Source organism: Tyto alba, unplaced genomic scaffold, assembly GCF_018691265.1.
Source record: "Tyto alba isolate M040663 unplaced genomic scaffold, T.alba_DEE_v4.0 Super-Scaffold_27, whole genome shotgun sequence".
NCBI lineage: Eukaryota > Metazoa > Chordata > Aves > Strigiformes > Tytonidae > Tyto > Tyto alba.
Window position 1 is genome coordinate 8,276,112 of NW_024881301.1, and position 20,457 is coordinate 8,296,568.

A 20,457-nucleotide genomic window follows, 5' to 3' on the forward strand; every position below is an offset into this window, starting at 1 on the left:
AGGTTTCTTCCAAGGGGTGCTGCCTACCTGCTGCAGGATCACCCCAACAACCGAGCTCTGCCTAGTGCCGACTGCGCGCTGCAACAGGGAAGTAAAGGATGGTTATATCTCTGTAAGTAAATAAAATGCTCCAGGACTGTCCCCTGGCCCCAAAGCCTGCTAGCCCAGAGCAGCTCACAACCATGTGGCCAGTTGTCATCCCTCTCAAAACAGACTGGCCACAACTGACGTGCTTAGCCGTCACTGCTGCTGCAAACACCTGAAGCACTCTCATCTCAGGGCGTTGTAACTGGCACATGCCAAAAGCTGTGCAGGTACAATGCTAACAATTCGGTGATACAGAACAGCTACATCCTGGCCTTGCTTAATTTATTGGCATAGACATTGCTGATGACATGGAAGCTTTACCTGCTAGCATGGAAAAATTTCCTCTTTCCTTTTTTGATCCTTTGTGTGTGGGTGGCAGCCCAGACTGGATGCTCCCTGTGTTGCCCTGTACGGATGCTTTCCATGTCTAGACCCACCAGCCAAAGCACACAAACCACACTCCCACTTAGGCAGGCTCTGTTGCAGTGACCCTTCTTGCCAGTGGATTGTACTGGTTATGAAAGCTGAGGCTGGTGTTAGAGAGGTTGTCTGGGTCTGGTTAACTGCTTTGGCACAAGGCAGGGGGTCAGAGTCCCTCCCACCAGCTGGAAAATGGGGCTGTGCTGCAGGGAACACCAGGCCTGGAGCAAGCAGAGGGGCACCACACACTCTTGAAGACTGGCAACCCCCTGATTTCAGGGTTGGTGCTGATACTTGGCAAGGAGGTGTTAACAAGCAGCAGTATTTTACCTGAACTCAAATGAAGCCTCAGCAGGCTGTGCCTCATGGCTATGTTGTGCTGATGAAACAAATGGCAGTCTCCATGAGTGCCCCGGGGGGTTTATGAGGTGTCCCTTGTGCCATCCCTTCTCCCAGCATGGAGAGCTTCCAGCACTCCGGCCGCTCACCGAAGATCTGGCCACGCAAAGTCTTCAGTGTGGGCCTGTGTGCGGCAGAGCAGGGAGTGTGGTGGGGGCAATTAATTAAAACCAGAGGTTGAGGGTCTTGGTGGCTAGACCTTACTATGCATGAGATATGCATCACTTCTTGACTCCACAAGGAGCTCAGCAGCTTCTGTTGCTGCCTGTACAGAGTTACAAGCTGTGGGATGCTACATTCCTCCTGCAGCAAACCAAACTGGTGTGCTCTCCAGGTAGGAAGCACTAAAGACTTTTGCTTTTATACAGTATTTGCTTTGGTGCATTCACACCAGCTTGGGAAAACAACACTAATGCCATCAGCTACCGATGTCTGTCTCCTATAATCAAATATCCTGCTCCCCGTGAAGTCCAGATGCTGGGCACTGACGCTGCTATTCCCATGGGGCTGCCAAGCAGGAAGATCCCCCATCTTCTGAGCAAATTTAAGTGAGAAAATAATCTGAATAACTCATCCTGCTTGCCTCTGTCTGCAGTCGCAGTGCCTCACACTCACAAATTACCCAGCCATGGGAATCAGACCAGATCTCATTTAATGCAAATGTTAATTTATCAAGTGCTTCATCTCTCTTTAAATGTTCATTTCACTGCTGTTTGATCAGGCAACATCCACATCTTCCATTTGGGTGAGTGTTTCTCTACCCCCTTGAGTGCTCAGGGCTCTCATTCCTCTCCTTCTACTTTGTCAGGCAAAGATTTCACCCGATCTGAGCACCACCATCCTCTCCAAGCCATCTCCTTACCCCTCATGGGGACAGACCCCTCTGCCCAAGGGTGCTGCTTTGCATGTGGTGGAGAGCGTGGCAGCAGAACCTGGAGAAGGCATTGGGAAAAGGATGTGGCAAATACAGCTAAGGCGAAGCTGCTCTTGTATGAAGTATGTGACACTAACAGCATTGTGAGTCAGACCTTGGAGACTCCTCTTACCTGTGCCACTGTTCCCTGTACAGTGGCAGTGGCCAAGCCATTGCACAGGCAACGTTTTCTCTTCCCCCATCCCCATGGCCTTTCCAGCCAGGGAGGTTCCATGAGCATTTTGCATGGAGAAGAAAGCCTTTGATCCTCACCTTGAAGGCAGTTTTTTGGGTGTTATCCCACCAGTGAGGGTATGCCCTCCAGCCACATTTTTGCTGGAGCTTCTGCCCCAGCTTTTTTAGAGCCCCGCAAACTCCGCTGACCAGCCGTGCTGGTCTGCACACCAGCCACAGAAGGAATAAACCAACCCATAGAAAGGAGGGGGAAATAAACAGGCAGAACATACACGGCTGGGAACATATGGGCTGAGACCGGAGCAGTTCCACTGGCTGTGTGTGACTTGGCCAGGCTGTGCCAGTAAGAGGGAGCACAGGTTCAACGCTGTAGAGCGATGAAGACTGGGAGGGAGGAAGGGAGAAGCCTTGGATTAAATCACATTGGAAGGGAGGGAGCGTGGCTACAGTAAGTGTACCCAGGGTGACACCTCGATCGAGGCCAAACACTCCATCCGTCTCACTATGCTACTCACTGCCTGCAAATTTTGCTCTCTGTGAATATTCTTCCCGGCTCTCCCAACTCACCCCAGATAATGGCAGTTCTATTCAAGTTGCTTAAACTAACAGCAGCACAATTCGCAGCCAGCGGCTTCAGCCCTTTGTGTTCATTTGCTCAATCAACATTCACCCCCTGGTAAGTGACTTTCAGAGAAAACTGTCACTGGCAGACAATGGGCTGGCAGTTAACAGCAGCAGTTCTGTGTCTAAATGTTTGCAGACCCTGGGGTAAAATATCACAACCCAAATTTAAAAGGATAGTCATCTCCCCTCGGTGCACGGGGCTGGAGATGAGGGTGGCTTTCCTTCATCCCTGTCCCTGTGCAGGAAGGTGGGAGGCAGGCGACTCCGGGCGGGGAAGCCCAGTGCGGCTGCTGGCCCGCGGCCTCCTGCCTTCCCCGCTCGCCGCCGACGGGGAGCTCTCTCTCCGAAGGACAAGGCTCGGCTTTGAAATACTGCTGCGAACACCCGCGCTGCCCGGGCTCGACAGCCCCCTGCCACCCCTGGCATCGCCCCCAAACCTCAGAACTTCATGAGAATAATTTGCCTCCCTCTCTGTGGCTCGCTTAAAACATTTATTTTGACAATGAAAGAGAACATTAATTCCACCCATTGATTTATTTTTCCTAAAGGCCCATTGTTGCCCCTTAAATGTGCATGATAACTTGCCATTTGAGATACCAGCAAGTGGTTTATAGACTTGTCTACCAGAAAAAGCTGTGTCAGTTTATAAATGGGCTGGTTAATGTGGCTCCCTTGTGGCAGTGTCCTTATTTTGCTTTGACAGTAAAGCTTGATATTGTTTAAACTCTGGACAAATCATTACTGACTTAAATTGATATGATGTTCTTGTGTAGCTGAGACCTAACATCTCCTGGTTTTGATCATGCCATACAAGTACTATATACCAGCAGATAGCTGCTGTTGGATGAAAGGTTCCTTCTCATCCTATCCAACGAGGACAAGGCCCCAAAATATTGTCAGGCATCCTGTGACCAAGATGGAGAACAGATCAAAATTTATGTAGCAATAAATGCTTTTGGTGTAACTGTTTCAGGCATTCATGTGTGTGTGTCTGTAGAAATTCCCCAGACATTTCCCTCCGGGCTGTGACTCTACCGAAGCGGCAACAGTCATTCCTATCCCCAACACGGTTTTTTGTGTCCCTTAGTTCCCTGCCTCCTCTCATTTGGGCATCCATATTAAAGCTTTGAGGACTACTTGTTCTCTCTAGATGGATGTGTGGCTCCTTTCTTTTTCACCTCACCTTGCCAGTGTTCCTCTGAATCTGTCCAGGGAGCCCTGTGGAGTAGAGGAGAACCATCCCCAATGAGTGGGTGAGCCGAGAGAACAAGGTGGACCATCAGTCACTCGCAGGACATCCACCACATAGTACTTTGCTGTACTGTCCACTAAAATCATGATAATAACTGGAGAAAGTACTGGCTTGTTTGTAGCCAGCATGCCCCAACCAGAGTCTTAAGAACTGTCTGCAGTACTGGGGTGGGGGTCAGTGCAGCTGAGCTTCTGCAGTGTTGCCAGTTGTCAACTCTTAGTGGACACTGGTATGTTTTCCCTAAAGCTTTTATTAGAGTCTTTTCATCAAATATCTCTACTTTCACATCTTACAAAAACTAAGATGGCATTTCTATGCTTCCTGGTTGCACAGCAAAGCTTGGCAGACAGATCTTCCAAAGATTCAAAAGTCAGAATGAGAAAAATGAGGAGTGCCTTGGACTTTCCTCTGTTTCTTCAGATTTTCTTCAGAGTCTACAGCTCTTTAAGCCAGACCTGACTGCTGCATGCGTGAGGCTCTGGCAGCGCAATCTGGCAGCCTGGGCTTCTGTTAGGTGATGAAGCTCCAGGTTTCACATAGCTCGAGGGAACTGTGTCTGTTTTTTACCACCAGAGTTTCCCACACGGCATACATTAAAATGAAAGCTAAGAGGCTATGCCAACATAAATCACTCCGTGCACCTTCTGCCTGCTCACAGATGCACAGAGACCTTGCCTACCCCAAGAGCTATCACCTTTTGGAGGCCCTCTCCCTCCATCTCCTCAGTCGCGCCACCAAGACCCGGCTCTCCCAGGGGTCTTTCCTTGGGGATGTGCCAGGGATGTCCCCCCCGACCAGCCGGCAGATTGATCCTGGCTCTGCGACCCGGAGCGGCCAGCCTTCCAACGCACTGTGCATTTTGGGAAAGGTAAATACACAACCAAAATATCCAAGCTGCGGGGCGGTTTGACCTTCCAGCGACCCTTAGCCTGACCTAACACTGGTCACTCTCACCACCAGATTTGTTTATCTTGGGACCCTGAGCCTCCCAACCCGAAAGCACCGGGTTGTCTCCCGGCTCCGAAGCCTGCCGGTGCTGGCTGCCAGCCCCCATTAGGAACGCCGGACAAGATGCAGGTTTTATTTTTAGTCCCATCCCCAAGACCTCACGCTAGGCAAGCAGCAGCAATCTGCCCGAAAAGCCTCGGTAAGTTAAATCAGAGCGCGAGCCCCTTCCCCAGCCTGTGGAGCAGCTGTGGGCGCGCACTCGGGAAATGGCTCCAAGAGGGGATTTTCCTTCCTCGGAGGAAATTTTGCCCAGGGGTTTACCCCCTTTTGGCTGGAAACTTCAGCACAGAGGGGGAAGCAATTAGGGCAGCAGACGCAGAAATGGGGGGAGACTTTTTCTTACCGTAAGAGAGCAGGATGCATGGGGTGGGGGGCAGCAGTGGGGCGCATCATTTCGGGAATGTCTGCTATCCCAGAAGTGAGTAGAAACAACCCATCTGAAATATGCAGAGCCATTATCAGGCCAGGGCTTAAATAAACTTTACCGTCCATTCAGTGATCAACCTCCCTGGGAGCCGCCGGCTCCATTCATCACTGTCACCTTTTCAAAGTGACTGTGATGACAGTTCATGATCATTAACTAGTAATGGTGTGCTTTGCATTAACAGGAGGGCACATCAAACGGGCAGGCTCGCAGCTCCAAAGTTAACTAAATTATATAATAAACATTCTCCAGCTAACCATGTACAGATGGTGACAAAAGGTGGGACAAAGTGGCAGGCAGGAGAAACTGGGGGGGTGAGGGCAGCATCAGGAGAAGCAGCGCTTCAGTACTGTACCTATTGTGCCACTCGCCCACCCCTCCACTTGCTATTAATTAGGAATAACAAAACATGGCTCTCCAGCTGGAGGGACCAGAGCCACTCGCTGAAGTTGCAGAAGTTTTACTGTCAGCAAAGTTGCCTTGAGACTTCATAGCTCTGACGTGGCTGCAGGCTTTTTTTTTGCATTTTGTCTTTTTTTTTTTTTTTTTTTTTCCCCTCAAGTGGCATTCATTGCAGGCGGAGCTGAGGCACTCTGGGCACAGTTTGGATGGGAGAGATTGAAAATTGAAAAGAAGAGGATGTGAGGAAAGAGATTTCAAATGCATCCTTCATCTCAGAGGGCCAGGACAGCTCGTCATCACTTTCTACTGGCACAAAGCACCAGCTATGGGCCCCTGCGCATCCTCAGTGTGTGCTGGGAGCCAAAAGGGCCCATGTATGAGTAGGCCCAGCAGCTCAGCCAGTTCAGGGAAAACAGTCTTGATTGGAAAAAAAGCTTGGGAGGCGAGAGCTCCTAGCACAATTCCCAGTGCAATCCCTACTGACTGAGAAACATAAAAAAAAAAAAAAATTCTGATTTTTTCCATCTATTCATCAGCAAAAAAGGCAAAAAAGCCATAAATCTTTTTAGTACAATTTATTATATTATACTTGTAACAAGATCTTTCACACAGATGAAAACGGTGCCTAGTGTTGGGTTCTTAAGTCCATAATTCAGCACTTTAGGGAAATGGAAAAATACTTTAACTGAGACTTCAGTGGGAGCTGCGGAATGCTCAGGGTTTTTGCAAAAGTCCAGCAAAAGTCCAACAAACCCACTGCAGCAAAGGAGTCTTTTGCCACAGACTTCACCATCCTCTCTACTTAAATGTTTCGCTATGGATTTAAGGGATTTAGATGTAGGCACCCATTTTTTTAAACTGTTCACCTTAATATTCTAGGTTAGTGGACAGTCACAATCAGGCAGATTGTGTTCCCTAGGACTTAGAAATTAAGAAAAAATCATCAGTCACTGATAGTTTGTCTTCCTTCACTTCCCCACAACTCAGTCCCTTCATCAATCTCTCAGATTACATACTTTCCCATCATTTACCCAGCTTTTGTATCAAGATCTTCACAGAAAAAAGTCTCAGAAAAGGTAACTTGGGCTCATATTTTATCCTAACCTAAATGGTTGCTGCAAGGGAGGAGAGAGAAAGAAGTTGGCCTGACTTTTACAATTCATCTCCCAACAGTGCTTCAATCTGCCCTTGTAAGAGCTGACAGCCCTGTATGATGCAGGAAACATTTTTGGACATGTATTTTCAAAGCCCATCAATTTCTCAATACTAAAATTATCCACGGGGGGCACTGGCTTTTCCTCTGCACATGTAACCACCTGCCTCCAAGCACCACAGAACAGGGTGACTTTCCCACCGGTTCGCCATAGTTGTGGGGAAAGTTGTTAGAATTCAGATTTTCAAAAGAGTCTTTCAAATTTAGGTCAGTCACTGTTCGGGTGCATCACTTTGAAAGCCTGTGGCTTGACTTTCTGAGGTGCCCAGAGCTCCCACTTGTGATAGGCAGGGGCAAAACGTACCAGGTCGGTGGGAACACGGTGGGAACTAGGTCACTCACGCTCACAGGGAGCCACGAGACCCACAGGCAGAAGGTCCTGTCGCAGTGTTTGAGCAGACAGACTGCAATTCGAAGCGCGATCACCTGCCGCTGCCCCCTCCCCTGTCCCTGAGGTCGCTGGGTCCCCCCACCGGGGTGGCAGCAGCAGGGCACCAGCTCTCCCATCTCAGCAACATCCCTGTCAGCTCCGGCTGCTGGTAGAAAGGGGGGGCTGCTCCAGTGCCACCAGCTGCAAACTGCTTTGTCTGAGTTACACCTCTGCCGCTGCCCCTGCCCGAGGAGGCACCTCGGGGGAATGGGCAGAGCAGATGCCAGGGCAGAGCAGACACCATAGACTGCTTTGGCCATCTGAGCTCTTTCCCTCCCGAAAGCCACAGCCCTTTGCCCTCCCCTGTTGTTGTGGCCACTTGGTCCCCCCCCTTCCTGGATCTGTCCTGGGCTATAGGCCTGGATGGAGGACCGTGCCTAGTCTGGGTCTTTTATAGCACTGCCTATGTGAGCGCCCACATGCTCTGTTCAAGGGGGACAGAAGACCAAAATAAACAATTGTCAGACACCGAGGCAAAACATCAAATGAAGTCAACAATTTAAATAAGGAGGCGTAGGTATGGCAACACCTCCCTTTAAGGCTGAGGAAATGAGAGAGTGAGACTTAACTTCCCATACAGCTGCCCTTGTCTCCTTTAAGCTGCAGGAAAATAAGTGACGGTGCCTAAACACTAGCAAGCCAGCTAGGACAGCCACTGCCTTTCATCCCCCCTCTCGTGCCCTGCCAGGATCCCAGCTGGGCTCTGCCGCCTGCCCAGCACAGCATTTCTCCTTGGGAATATGTTGGAACACAAAATATATACCATCCTACGAGGGATGAAAGCCTTTCAGGAATCAGATAGGATGAAGAAGCCACATTATTTTCTCATGAGATTTATGTTGCTCGTGGGATGTTGCTTAACAGATCTTTCTGTCCCTCTTCCTTGGTCCCAAAACAATGCTTCTGACACAACAGAAAGGCAGAAAACTGCAACTGGTTTATGATTTGTTCTTTTATACATACAGATGTTTCACAAACATTTAAAATAACAATCCACCCTGGGAATGTAGTGGGTGAGAGAAGCAACATGGCTGAGGACTTCTGGGTCCTATTCCTGGCCCCATCAGTCGTCGGCTGTGTCATCTCACCCAAGTCACCGCAGGATTACTTCATGTCCTTGCCTCCTACCCCTTTCTCTGCTGCGTTTCTTTAGATGGTGAGCACGTCGCAGGGCAGGAACTGTTTCTTTTAAAATGTTTGCACAGCACCCAAAATAATGAGAACCCTATGTGTGAATGTCTTGCAAATGAGATGCTTTGTATTTTAGTATCGACATAGTCTTTCAGGCAGCCCTAAAGCTGATATTGAATGGGAGCTGATGGACTCAGATGTCCTTAAAACAAAAACAAACAAATAAAAACAGAGCTAAACCATAGTGTAATATTAACCACATGCCCCATACAGGATTGACAGAGATTTTGCACTTATTCCTGAAGGTCTGTGATGGGCTAAAGGTTACCATATGCTGTAGGAATGCTCTGCAAACACCAAGGAGTGACCATGAAAGTTGAAAACCTGAAGTTACTATACAGTCAGAGGTGGTTAATTGCAGCTTCCACAACCTGTTTGCCCAGATATATAGAGCATTCAGCTCCTTAGTTACAAGGGATGTTAGCTTTTCTCCTCACACATGACTGACTAATTTTCTACATACCATTTAGAAGAAAATGCAAATAAAAGTGGTTTTCAAACAGAACAGGATTTCTTCTCCAGTGTGGCCTCTACAAACCTTTATTAGTTCTACAGTGACTGGTCAGGAGGAGAAGATCAAGAGCCAGAGCTGAGTGTGTTACAAAGGAAAGGGAATAGAGTTTTAAGCAGGAAAAGCAAACTCTGATATTGCCAGGAACTGTTTTCTGGTTATGGTGTAAGGTCTCCATCTATTTTGCAAGCACTTAACTCCTTCCACATACCTCATGCATCAGGCAATGCCCCTTGGCCTCTGATGTGGGCAAAAGTATGTGATAAAGACTGTATTTTCCAAAAGTGCCCAACGCTTAAGTGCTATGGACATTTCATCCTAAATAAAGAGCAAGAATGAAGATGGACATCAAGGAACATGGACCCACAGAGGCTACAATTATGCCTGAGAAATGGTGATTGTCATTCTTCAAGAACTGTGAAAGTAGGGGCAAGAAAAGTGGGGCATGAAAGCACACCAGAAGTATGAACAAGATCAAGTTTATATCACCATACTGTGGGACCCAAGTATAACCAACAGAAATGAAAAAAAGAAAATAGCTGTATTGGTCTGCCAGTATCACCTGGATGGAGCTGTGTTCAAAGTGAGTGATAGGTGTCCTTCTCCCAGGCATGGCTCAAGCTGCAGGGGACGATGTCTCTCTGTGAGGAAGTGTCTCCTCATTCACCAAAACTAAGTAAAGGAACATGCTGAGATGAGGAATGCCAAGCTAAAACGTGATAGGAAAGTGCCCCTAAGACATTTGTGAGACTTCCTCTGCCACTGCAAAGTATAAACTTGGGAATACAGTTATAGTATATATGGAGGTGCAAAAGCCACTGGAAATTAGTCTGACATGGACCATCTAAGGAGGTGAATAATCTGTTGCAAAATGCCTGCCCTGGTATCTCAACAAAGAGTTACTCTAAACCATTGGTTTCTCTGGAAACATTTGTCCCCACCCACACTTCATTCCTTCTTAAAAAAAAAAAAAAAAAAAAAAAAAACAAAAACCAAAAAACAAAAAACCCCAAAACCCCAGGAAAACAAAAAATGGCAAAGCCATTCCCATCTGGTAGAAGATATAAGAGACAACGCTAGTAGAGCGACTTGAGGAGGAAAGCATGTCAAAAGTTAATTTATTAATCCAGACAGATAGAAGACAAGGTGCAGGACTCTGATGGCAAAATACCCTAAAGGTATGTGAAGTATAGGCTGCAACTGAGCAAAAGGGAAAACAAGAAACTCTAAATACTGAAGACTGGAAGGAAAGCATTGTCTGCTGTGCTCAGTTGCAGACTAGACCCCTGCAGTGGGATTCCCACTTCCCACTTTCAGGAAAAATGCTCTGAAAAGACAAGATGGCAAGCTCTGCACTGACTAGGAAGCAGGTCTGGTTAACATTATGAAAAGAACTAAATTTCCCTTCCCCCAGCCTCTTCAAGGGCCAGAGATTTGTGTGCAAAATAGCTCGAGTTTTTCCCTGCGGTCAAAGACTGGTGTTTTATTTATTTGCGGTTAGTAATGTTAGACTTCTGTCATATTTTGCTGTGGTACTCTATTATTTAATAAAGTTCTGTGGACACTGGCCAATGACTTTGCTTGACAGGGACTACTTTCTGACACTGCACCTGGCCAACAGGATCATTGTTTTATTGAGAGGGGAGGGGAATTAAAGGTACAGCAAAAAATTGGTTTATAGCCTGAAGGAAGAGGACTTGTCAACCCTCACAGCATTTTTTTTCCTTAATGCATGAGATGAATACAGCTGCTTATGCCACAGAGAACTTGTGTGTATATGTCAAGCTACTTTTATATCCTTCTAAACAGCGCACGCTTCAGCGATTTCCCATTGTGACCAAATCAATAACGTGTCTAGCCACTGCTTAAGAAAGCATTGGGTTTTATCCTTTCTAAAAGTCCAGAGTGAGACCCTTCAAGCAGCAATGCATTCCCCTGTCCCAGGAAGGCAACCCAGATCTTGCCGGCCCCTGTGCTGATAGCCATCTGCCATAATCAAATTTTATAGCCTTTCCTCAAGGCAAGGACTCTTATGGCTGCTCGCTGCCAGCCCAGAGCCTTTGTTCTCATCCTGCAGACCTGAATTTTGAACATTATTAGACTTTTAGGATGGAGGCGTAACACAGTGACACCATACCACCAGTGCTGCTACAGCAGGGATGAAGACAGTGTGAAAACAGGGACCCCTCTGCCTTCTTAGCGAGAACATTTCAAGACAGCAGCTACTGGGCCTGGGAAAATAAACCAGGGGAATTAGGCAAGAGAAGATTATAAACTGTTGAAGTTCTGGAGTGCTTCCAGGTATTCAAACAGTTAATAGATTTGTTTAAATAAGTGGAAATAGATTCAAAACCTCAATTTTTCCACATTGTCTAGCTTCTCCTTTCTGGTGCAGCTCCAGTCCAGGAGCTCAGAGAAAAGTACTTCCTGCAGAAGTGTAGCAAAACCCCACAGCACTTCAAGGGGGGGATTTTCAGCTGGCACATGTCTAATGCCTTCATGATTTCCTGTTGAGCAGATAGCTCTGGGGAAACATTTATATGACCTACTGTCCAAATAACATCAAGGAACTATCCACAGAACTTAATAAGCAGGCTAGATAAATGCAATACTTGTTACTCTCCTCATTGCCAGAGTCCTTAAGGCTGTTTTGTTCATGATAACCCAAACACAAATTTCAGCCCGAACTTTACAGCTAGTTTCAGTTAAGTAGGTGGCAGAAAAGAGCAGTGACCCTACTGACGCCCAAAGCCCACCAACACAAATCAACAGGTACATCAGAAATTAAAAAATACAATGGTATTTCATCTAAGATGCAGCACATATTTGCTTCTCACAGAAATGACAGCATTTTGAATCTATGTGGATAACCCATTAAACTCCACACACAGTTTATTTAAAGATCTTTTTACCTTCTCTTTCCCAAATTAATACTGGATATCAAAACTGCTATTTGAACCCTTCAAAAGCTGTTTTTTTTTTCTCTGCAGCCCTGGCTAGGACAATAACAATAATAAACCCATGTGGTACAACTGCCTACTTGTAAATATTTTATAAATATGAATGGACTATAACTTCAGCACTTCTGAGGTTCTGTAGATACTGTCCTCAATCCAGAGGTATAGGAAAACAAGGCAGATAGTGATTATTGGTTACTCACGAGAACTGTTGCCGGTTAGGAGATGACACAGATTTCCCAATTCTTATCCATGTTCACAGACGTCAAGACAATCCCTCTTATTTATGTTAATGAACAGAAATCGGCTTCAAGCTTTACACCATTTAGTATTTAGCTCAGCATCATATGGAACTGAAACCTGGGCAAACCAAATTTGACAAACTGTACTTAAAGCCACCAAATTCAGTGAAGCTTGAGAAAAATATGCAGCTACATAAAAGGGAAGAACAAGGGTGAGAGGAGGGGTAGAGAATGAGAGAGAGAGACCAGGAGAGACCAGCGTGGTTCACTCATGCAACAGCTGAAGGTCAGAGAATCCACTCCGGTGAAAGCTGATGAAAATCTGACTCAGTTCACTCCGTTGCTCAGAGAGCGACTTATTCTTCCATATGCTCCATAACAAAAGCACTCCTGATGTCCGTAACATGTGGAGAGAGCAAATATTTCTCAATTGCAAATGATTCATTGACTCAATAAGTATCTGGCCTAAACATCTGATATATATTTAAAATTCAATCTATTTCTTAAAAATTATTCCTTATTTTTTTGAGTGATCAAAACCAAACGATAACAGTAAAAAAGGTAACAGGATAGTATTTTTTGATGCCATTTGTGATCAGAGGTAAAAGCTGTTTACCATTGGTGTGGACCAGATTGGGAGCAATTCTGTGCTAAAGCCCTTCAGGCTGCTCCTTTCTCAAGCAGAAAGGAGCTGAACACGTGCAGGTAACTCTGGGCAGTTAGTGATGCTACTGGGGTCTGTGGGGAACAATTCGGCCGGGAAGGTGCCGATAACATTCCTGTGCCGAGGGCTCTTCCCAAAGGCAATCAGTGACTCACTCACGCTGCCATGCGCACACCCGCCCCAGGAGGACATGGCTCTGGCTCCAAGTCACACCCCGCACCACTGGGCTCTATCAGATGACTTTTGCCACGCACAGAAACCAGCGCAAGTTACAGATCAATTAATTTATCACTTCAGAGCTGGATCAAACACCAGCCCTCCAGGTCACCGTGGCTCCAGCCATACGTGAATCAACATTTAACATGGCATTAAAATTCTCTTGCAGTTGCTTTTAACTTTTGCGCAGCATGTGCTTAGGATTGCAGGGTGGGGTTTCTCCCGTGCAGCCAAATGACTGCATTTTGTAGGATAGCTTCAGCTGCGTGTCCAGAGTTACATTCCTCCTCTCCTGGATGATCCAGAGCAAGACAGTTCATCTCCCTGCACCCATTCCCCCTCTCTATCTAGAAAAAAAGCAGCCTGGTGACAGGGATTGCTGCACACAGCATCCCTCAGCAGCATGCAGCACGGTTGGGATGTGAAGGAGCATGACACAAAAGCAAATTGCTATCATACACTCCTCTAGCTTTTTTTTTTTTTTTTTTTTTTCTTCCCCATTTTTGCTGGATTTTTCTAACATAACAGGGCTGACTGGGTGTCTGGGCTAGATTTAAAGTTCAATGAGGTTCTTTATTTTCCAGGAAACACTCTTCCTTCCTCTCCTTCCGTGATTGTTCCCACAGGTTTTAGAGTTTCTTGTTGTTGAGGTTTTTTTTTTCTCCCTTTCTGGATCTGACCTTTGTTCAGTTGCTCTTTTAGCAAGCGTCCTGTGGGTCTCTCAGAAGTTTCACCACAATTGTGGTCCCAGTCCAAAAAAGGGTTTAGCTGGGCAGATTGCGAGTCTCAGAGCTTCAAGCATGGGCTCCACCAGTGCTTGGTTCTCACCTTACAGCGATCATGGAGATTTACACCTCCCAAACTGCACAAGAGCTGTTGCTCTCATCAACTCAAGAGTTCATTCCTGCCCCTGCCTACTGCAAGTAAGGGTGGCTACAAGAAAGGCAAAGTGTTCCACCTTTGTTTTGTAAAATTTAAGGCAGCATTTCTGGGAACTGAAGTCCCCTACTGAAGCAGGAATACCTTAATTGCCCAGATATATCAAGGCCTTTCATGAAAGCTTTGTATATATATGTGTGTGTGTGTGTGTGTGCATAAAATAATAGAGAAACAATACAGAAATAAAATCTGCCATCTTTGTCCATCACTTCCCACAAGTGTCTCTACTGCCAGGTAAGTACTTACCATCTTAGCAAAATTGACATTTATTATGAGCTGTCTAATACCACTCTTCTGGCAGAGAAGACAAGACCTCAGACAAGTGTTATCTGACCTAGAGCCTCCACATCTTTTCTGTCCTTCCAGCACAGTGCATTTGGCTCATGACTGCTCCTGCCCTTATTTCCTAAGGATCCCCCAAACAGGCCAGCATTACAATGAATATTGCCCTGCCCACTACTCGCTTGATTGCCTGCTGTCTTTGCCAGTCTGAAAATACATCTACTAAACACTTTAAACAACCATCAGGTTGCCTAAGCGGCTCATCATGGAAGGCTCATCTAGAACCTCACTGCTCAAATGGTGGGAATTTCTTCTTAATTCTACAGTTCATGGCTCTCTGTACCAATTTATACTCATGTATAGTCCTTATACTCATCCATACTCATTTTTTCTTATACTCTCTGTCCTTCAGTTCCAGTTACCCTTCTTTGCACCTTTCCCCTTCTGTAGTTACTGAGTGTAACTCAGCAGCTGCTTTAGCCTCTCACAAGACAGGTTTTCCAGCCTCCTGGTTATTCTGCTGGCCCTGTGCTGCACCTTCTTTCAGTGCAGACTGTTTCTTTCTTTTTTAATTCTCCCTACGAAGGCAGCTGCTCAGAGCTGTATGCAGCATTTCACACAAGGTCTCTCTTGCCAGCACCTGGCTCGGCAGTATGACTACAGTGCTCCCCTCTCCCCTGGAAAGGGTTGCACCGATACCGCATCCAACTCAAACTTCCTGTGACTCACTACAGCACCCTGGCTTTCACCTCCTCTGAACCCTTCAGCTTCAGTTCTTTGCCAAAATGTTTATTATTTCTCCCTAAATGCTGCGAGATCTTATCTTCTTCAGTACTACATTTCACGCCACTTCTGCTACTGTGATTATTTCGTTCTCCTTGTGGAGATCTGAATCCCATTCTTTACAGATAATGGTTCCCAACTCCAGGTCATCGGCACACAACTGCACTGATGCTTGGTGAAAATATTAATGCAATTTGGTCGCCAGATTTTTTTTTATGAAACTATGCCAAGAAAATTTCCTCAAATCTATTATTTCTTTTTCCCACATAAGTCACTGCGGTTGACTTACGAGTCAGTTCCTTACCCACATTCAATAATAACTTTAGCAGAATTCAAACATTATGAGAATAGAAATTAAAATATTATAAATGCTTAATAAAGTTGCAAATGATGAAAAAGCTGTGTATCTTCTATCTATAAATACAGTAACATTACAAAAGGAAACAACCCTGCTAGTTCATCATGAGTAGTTTTTGCCCTTTTTTTTTTTTCCTCTTGGTCGCTTGCCTGCATGTATTTAATAATTCCCTCAAAATCTGTACTAAATATTTTTTAGTATTTGAGGCTGGATTGAGAAGGGGGGTAGGTATTGAAATTCCATAACACTGACTTCTTAAGGTAGGTACTTACATTTGCTGTTCATTAACCACACACTGAATTCCTAAACTCTGTATTTTGAATTAAAGTTCTAATAAAAATTGCGATCAATAATTTCATCTGTGAGTTTTTTCTTAGTTTTGTTAGACAGAAACAGAGATGAAACAGCTTCTTTCTATAGCTCTTCTATTGGTGTTACATGTCCCAGCTCTGCCTTCATTAATCAAAGCAAAAAAGGAACAGGCGTTCTTAATTTAAGGTGGCTAAGGTAAAAATCTGTGTTTAAAAAAAAAAAAAAATCAAATGTGGAGGTCTTTATGGGCTACTAGGTTTTAAGTTCTAATAACTCCTTTCCCACAGTCTAACTCAATCTGCCAACAGATACAAAAACTACAGCATCCTTAACTTGGCTAGACTTTACTTTGAGCAGATGTTGCATTAACACTCCTCTCCTGGTAGTGAGGAGAAGACCTCAGACCAGCAATACCTAACCAACACCCTCCAAGTATTTCACACAGTCTTTCTGGCACATTTGGCCCATACCTGCTCCTGCCTCCCTCTCCAAAGAATTCCTTAAATATGAGCTGCATTAATTCCTTTGCCAGAGACCACTTGCAATTTCTCCTGGGAAACACACAGAGGTTGATGTTAATCTCCCATGACATTGTGAGATTACAAACATTATCCCTCTGGGGATACCAAAAATCTAAATCATCCTGTTTTTCCTCTTCTATCTTCATATAAAGCTGGTTACATGGAAGAGAGAACCCCATAGGTCTGTTGCCTTCTGAGATATGTCTGTTCAACACTCCTTCTGCATCTAATTGCCCTAAATTTGTGACTCTACAGCTATGGATTGTTCATGTTTCCATCATTCCCAAACAGGATCATGGGTTTGGAAACAATTTACTGACTAAACACAGCAAGAAAAATCTTATTTTCATTTCTTTGGATCAGATCTAATGCTAGAGACTAAATTAAAAGGAAAAAAAAAAAAAAAAAGAAAGTAGGAAAGAAAGAGAAGCTGCAACAGCTGAGGACAAAACTCAAAGCCAGGACTTATCCAGTATCACCACAAGCAATTCTGTTAAACTAATAAAATCTGCGTGAATGCTAGGCAAGGCAAAGACCCACACAACCTCTCAATCAACTCGTTGGCTCCGACCCTCCTTCTGGTAACCCAGCACACAGCCTCTCTTCCAAGCATCCTGTCCCCTGTCAGGACAACGTGGTGGACAAGGGTGCTCGGAGCCTTCTCCAGTCCTGCAGGTTTTCCACAATGGCCTCGCCACCCCAGAGCAGGCCATTAAAGACAGGCACAGACATGCTCTGCTGCCAATATTCATTAGCAAGGACACAACCTGCTTGCAAAGCGAGGAAAACCGGGGTCGCTGAAAGTCAGGAAGCTCAGCACCCTTTCTTGGGGTGCGCAGGGCCTCTCAAGATCAGGCCCTCGGGTACTCGCTACGTGAAGACATGAATAGACCTTTCTCTCTGCCCTTACTGGAGACACTGGCAGCATTGTTAAAGCACAAGCACGACCGAGTCTAACGTGGCTGAAAATTTGGCAGTGCCGCACTGGCCTTTTTGCTTCATCGTGATCGAATGGCAGCATTGCTCACCCAGTGTGCAGGGCATGAAAGGATTAGCCGCCCTCCCCCAGCAAGCAGGTGAGCCCAAACCCTTTCCAATTCACTACATGTCAGTTTACAAGTAAAACATAAGGTATAAATGCAGCTATTGTTAAGGTGAAGCAGCCATCCTGGCTGGGGAGTTAGATTAGCAATTTACCCTTTGTAAAAGGATTAGCAAAGCCCTATTGTTTCAGTGTTTATTTATCAATTTGCATTTTTAGAAGGGGAGATATATCTGACAAGGCCCCACGTTCTCCATGTACCCTGGGCCACACCGTTTTCTTCCAACTCCCCATTGCCAGAACCTACCAGAGCATTTCATAGACCAGAAATTGAGGAGAAATCAAATCTTTGGCACGGCTACTGTTCACATTTTGCTGGGCTGGCTGGCATTTGCGAGCCTTTTGGCCGAGAGCAACTGCTGGGCTGCTGCTAGCCATGTAGATTAAACACCAGAACTGGTTTCCCACTTTTCCTCAGATAGCTGAGCCGAGTGCACAGATGTGTACAGCCCATTCACCATGATTTCTAAGCTCACTGGCTGCAGCACCCAGTCTGGGGCAGGTTGCTCCCTTACATGGATCACAGGCACCAAAGCAATAAAGCCTTAGGCTGAAGCATCTCTGTAATTAGCACTGATTCCACACTTGCAGCCTTCAAAGCCCCTCAAATAATTCATACAGCTTTCACTGGGTTCATAAAAGCCTGTTTTCTCACTGACAAGGGTGGTGGTGAAGAAATTACTTGGCCCATTAAGCACAGAGGTTAGCACCAAGGCAGCAGTTCTTGGCATCCCAATGTCTCCAAAGGGTACTCAGCTTAGCTCGTGTTGGGCGCCTTGTAAACGAGTATTTATTGCTGCAAGGAGCAGCTCAGCCTCCACACGCCGCAGGGACTCCTCACCGGAGTTCAAGTCGAGGGAAGCGGTTTCACACCGAGCGGTTCGCAGCATGGGAGAGGGGGAGCGCCGCTCGCCCCTGCAAACTCCGCCAGGAGCGCAGGCTGGCCATTTGGCAGACAACAGCTGCTCACTCGGATTAGGTAAAAATTCCTTCGTTGGAGGGAACGGGGATGTTTTGGGAGGTGAGAGAGCAGATTTTTTAATTAAAGTGACACCAGTGCATTTGCGCTCTGGTGCAGCCCCACACCCTGCTTTTTCATAGGAAGCTATTCTTTTAAACCATAAAAACAATTTAGAAGACGAACAAGCATCCAGCTGTGCTAAATTACTTTCCTACTCTCCCAGGACCCAGCAGCAAATTATAGCATGTATTTTACAGGCATGTGATTTATTTACATGGAGTAACATACAGGTATTGGTTTTGACCTGTAAAACCCCTTGTTGGCCAGGGCCCTACACATCCAAAAGCCTTCTCCCAGCCCGGGCTCCACCGCCACAGCTGTGCCGGAGCAGGACCTCTGCTCGTGAGAGGGGGGGGAGAAGCAACTGCAGGGTGTTCTCTGGCTTTTTGTAGCTCCCTCGGCCCACCCATTTCTTTTTTTTTCCCCAAACAAATCTAGTTTGTTGATCATCAGGCGTCTCACACAGGCAATTCATTTTTCCTGGTCATCAGGGAAATGAGGAGGCTCTGGTGGGACACGCTGTAAAGATCTTGAAATATGTTCTGTGCTGCTGGCTTATTGCAGATACTCTGATTCATGGTCAAAAAGGGAGGCCATAAGTGGTCTCGATTAAGAACATGAATTTAAGAATTATCAAGGAGCACATAAGACAAGTGATAGGCATTCTGGTTTGATGATTGTGCACAAACATTTAATAAAAAAACACAACAAAAGGAAGAGAGAATGGCATTTCAAATGCAAGGGACAGACCCTGTCCCACAGAGCTTACAATTTACATTTAGATTAGCACAAGTAGCAGTAACATTGCAGGGAAGGCGGATAAGGGTTACAACAACAAAATTTCATGGCTGGCTTCCATCGTAACTTCACTAATTAGAAAAAATGAAATGTTTCTAGTTAATAAATCAGTGCTATTGACATTTCCATAAATTTGAAGGGGGCATAAAAATACCTATGGAATAACTCTTTGATTGGATTTAGCCATTCTACTCTCTAGAGTAATGGTTTTCAATCAACAGTCTTTGAGGTCTGCTTTAAAGATATGTGAAAGGTACCTTAAGAAGAAACAAGCCTATTCCCTAAACTTACATTCACTGTATATCCCTGAATATTTCTGGTGTGCAGGAAAGAACAAATCATGTAATATTGTAAGCAATTGCTCGAGAATGACAGATGGGGAGAAATTTTTTTTTCTTCTTCTTTCTCAACTGAGAAAATCGATTACCACATCCTCGTGGACAAGGGCTGGCAATCTCCCAGCACGTGGAGCTACTAACCTCTCTATAGGAGCTGGACTAACACGGCTAGCTACTGGTGAGCCTTCAAGTGCCTGTAAACACCGACCCACAAATGGATGCTGCAACGTGTGAGCAAGCCTTCTCAACAGATCTGCAGAGGCCTCAATCATCTTTTAGACTGGACTAACATGGCTGTTACCAATAAATATCTAATCATACCCCAACATAGCAAGAGCTCCCCCCCCCCACCGCCCAATTCATCTATCATCAGGTGTCATGGCTACAACACACAACAAAGCAATGGCACCACCACCCTGCTTTTACTGGTGGGGTACGCACCTCCTTTCATGAAGCAGCAGCATGCTCTGGGAAGTCAGTGGTGGTGCTGGCACACGCAATTATTCACAGCTCTTCTGTAACAGGGCCCCTCTTCCTCCTAGTTTGCCAAGGTTCTCCACTCAATATGGAAGAGGAGAAGCAATTGCAACCCTCCAATACCTCCTGACACTCCTCCAAAGGATGGCGATAGCAGCCTAAGATCTCTCTGTGAAGACAACTGCCAGTGCCAAGAACTGTAGTGAAATGTAGTTTCTGTCCAGCTCAACGTTAAAGGTTTGATACTGTAGGTGGACTGACTGCCAGGCATGGCTGAAATGAGAGCTGTGTGAACACAACTGAATATATTGCCTGCTCCAAAGAAGAATAGAAGGAAAAAGTCAATTACTCAGCACTGAGAAAGCCTTCCCATTTGGC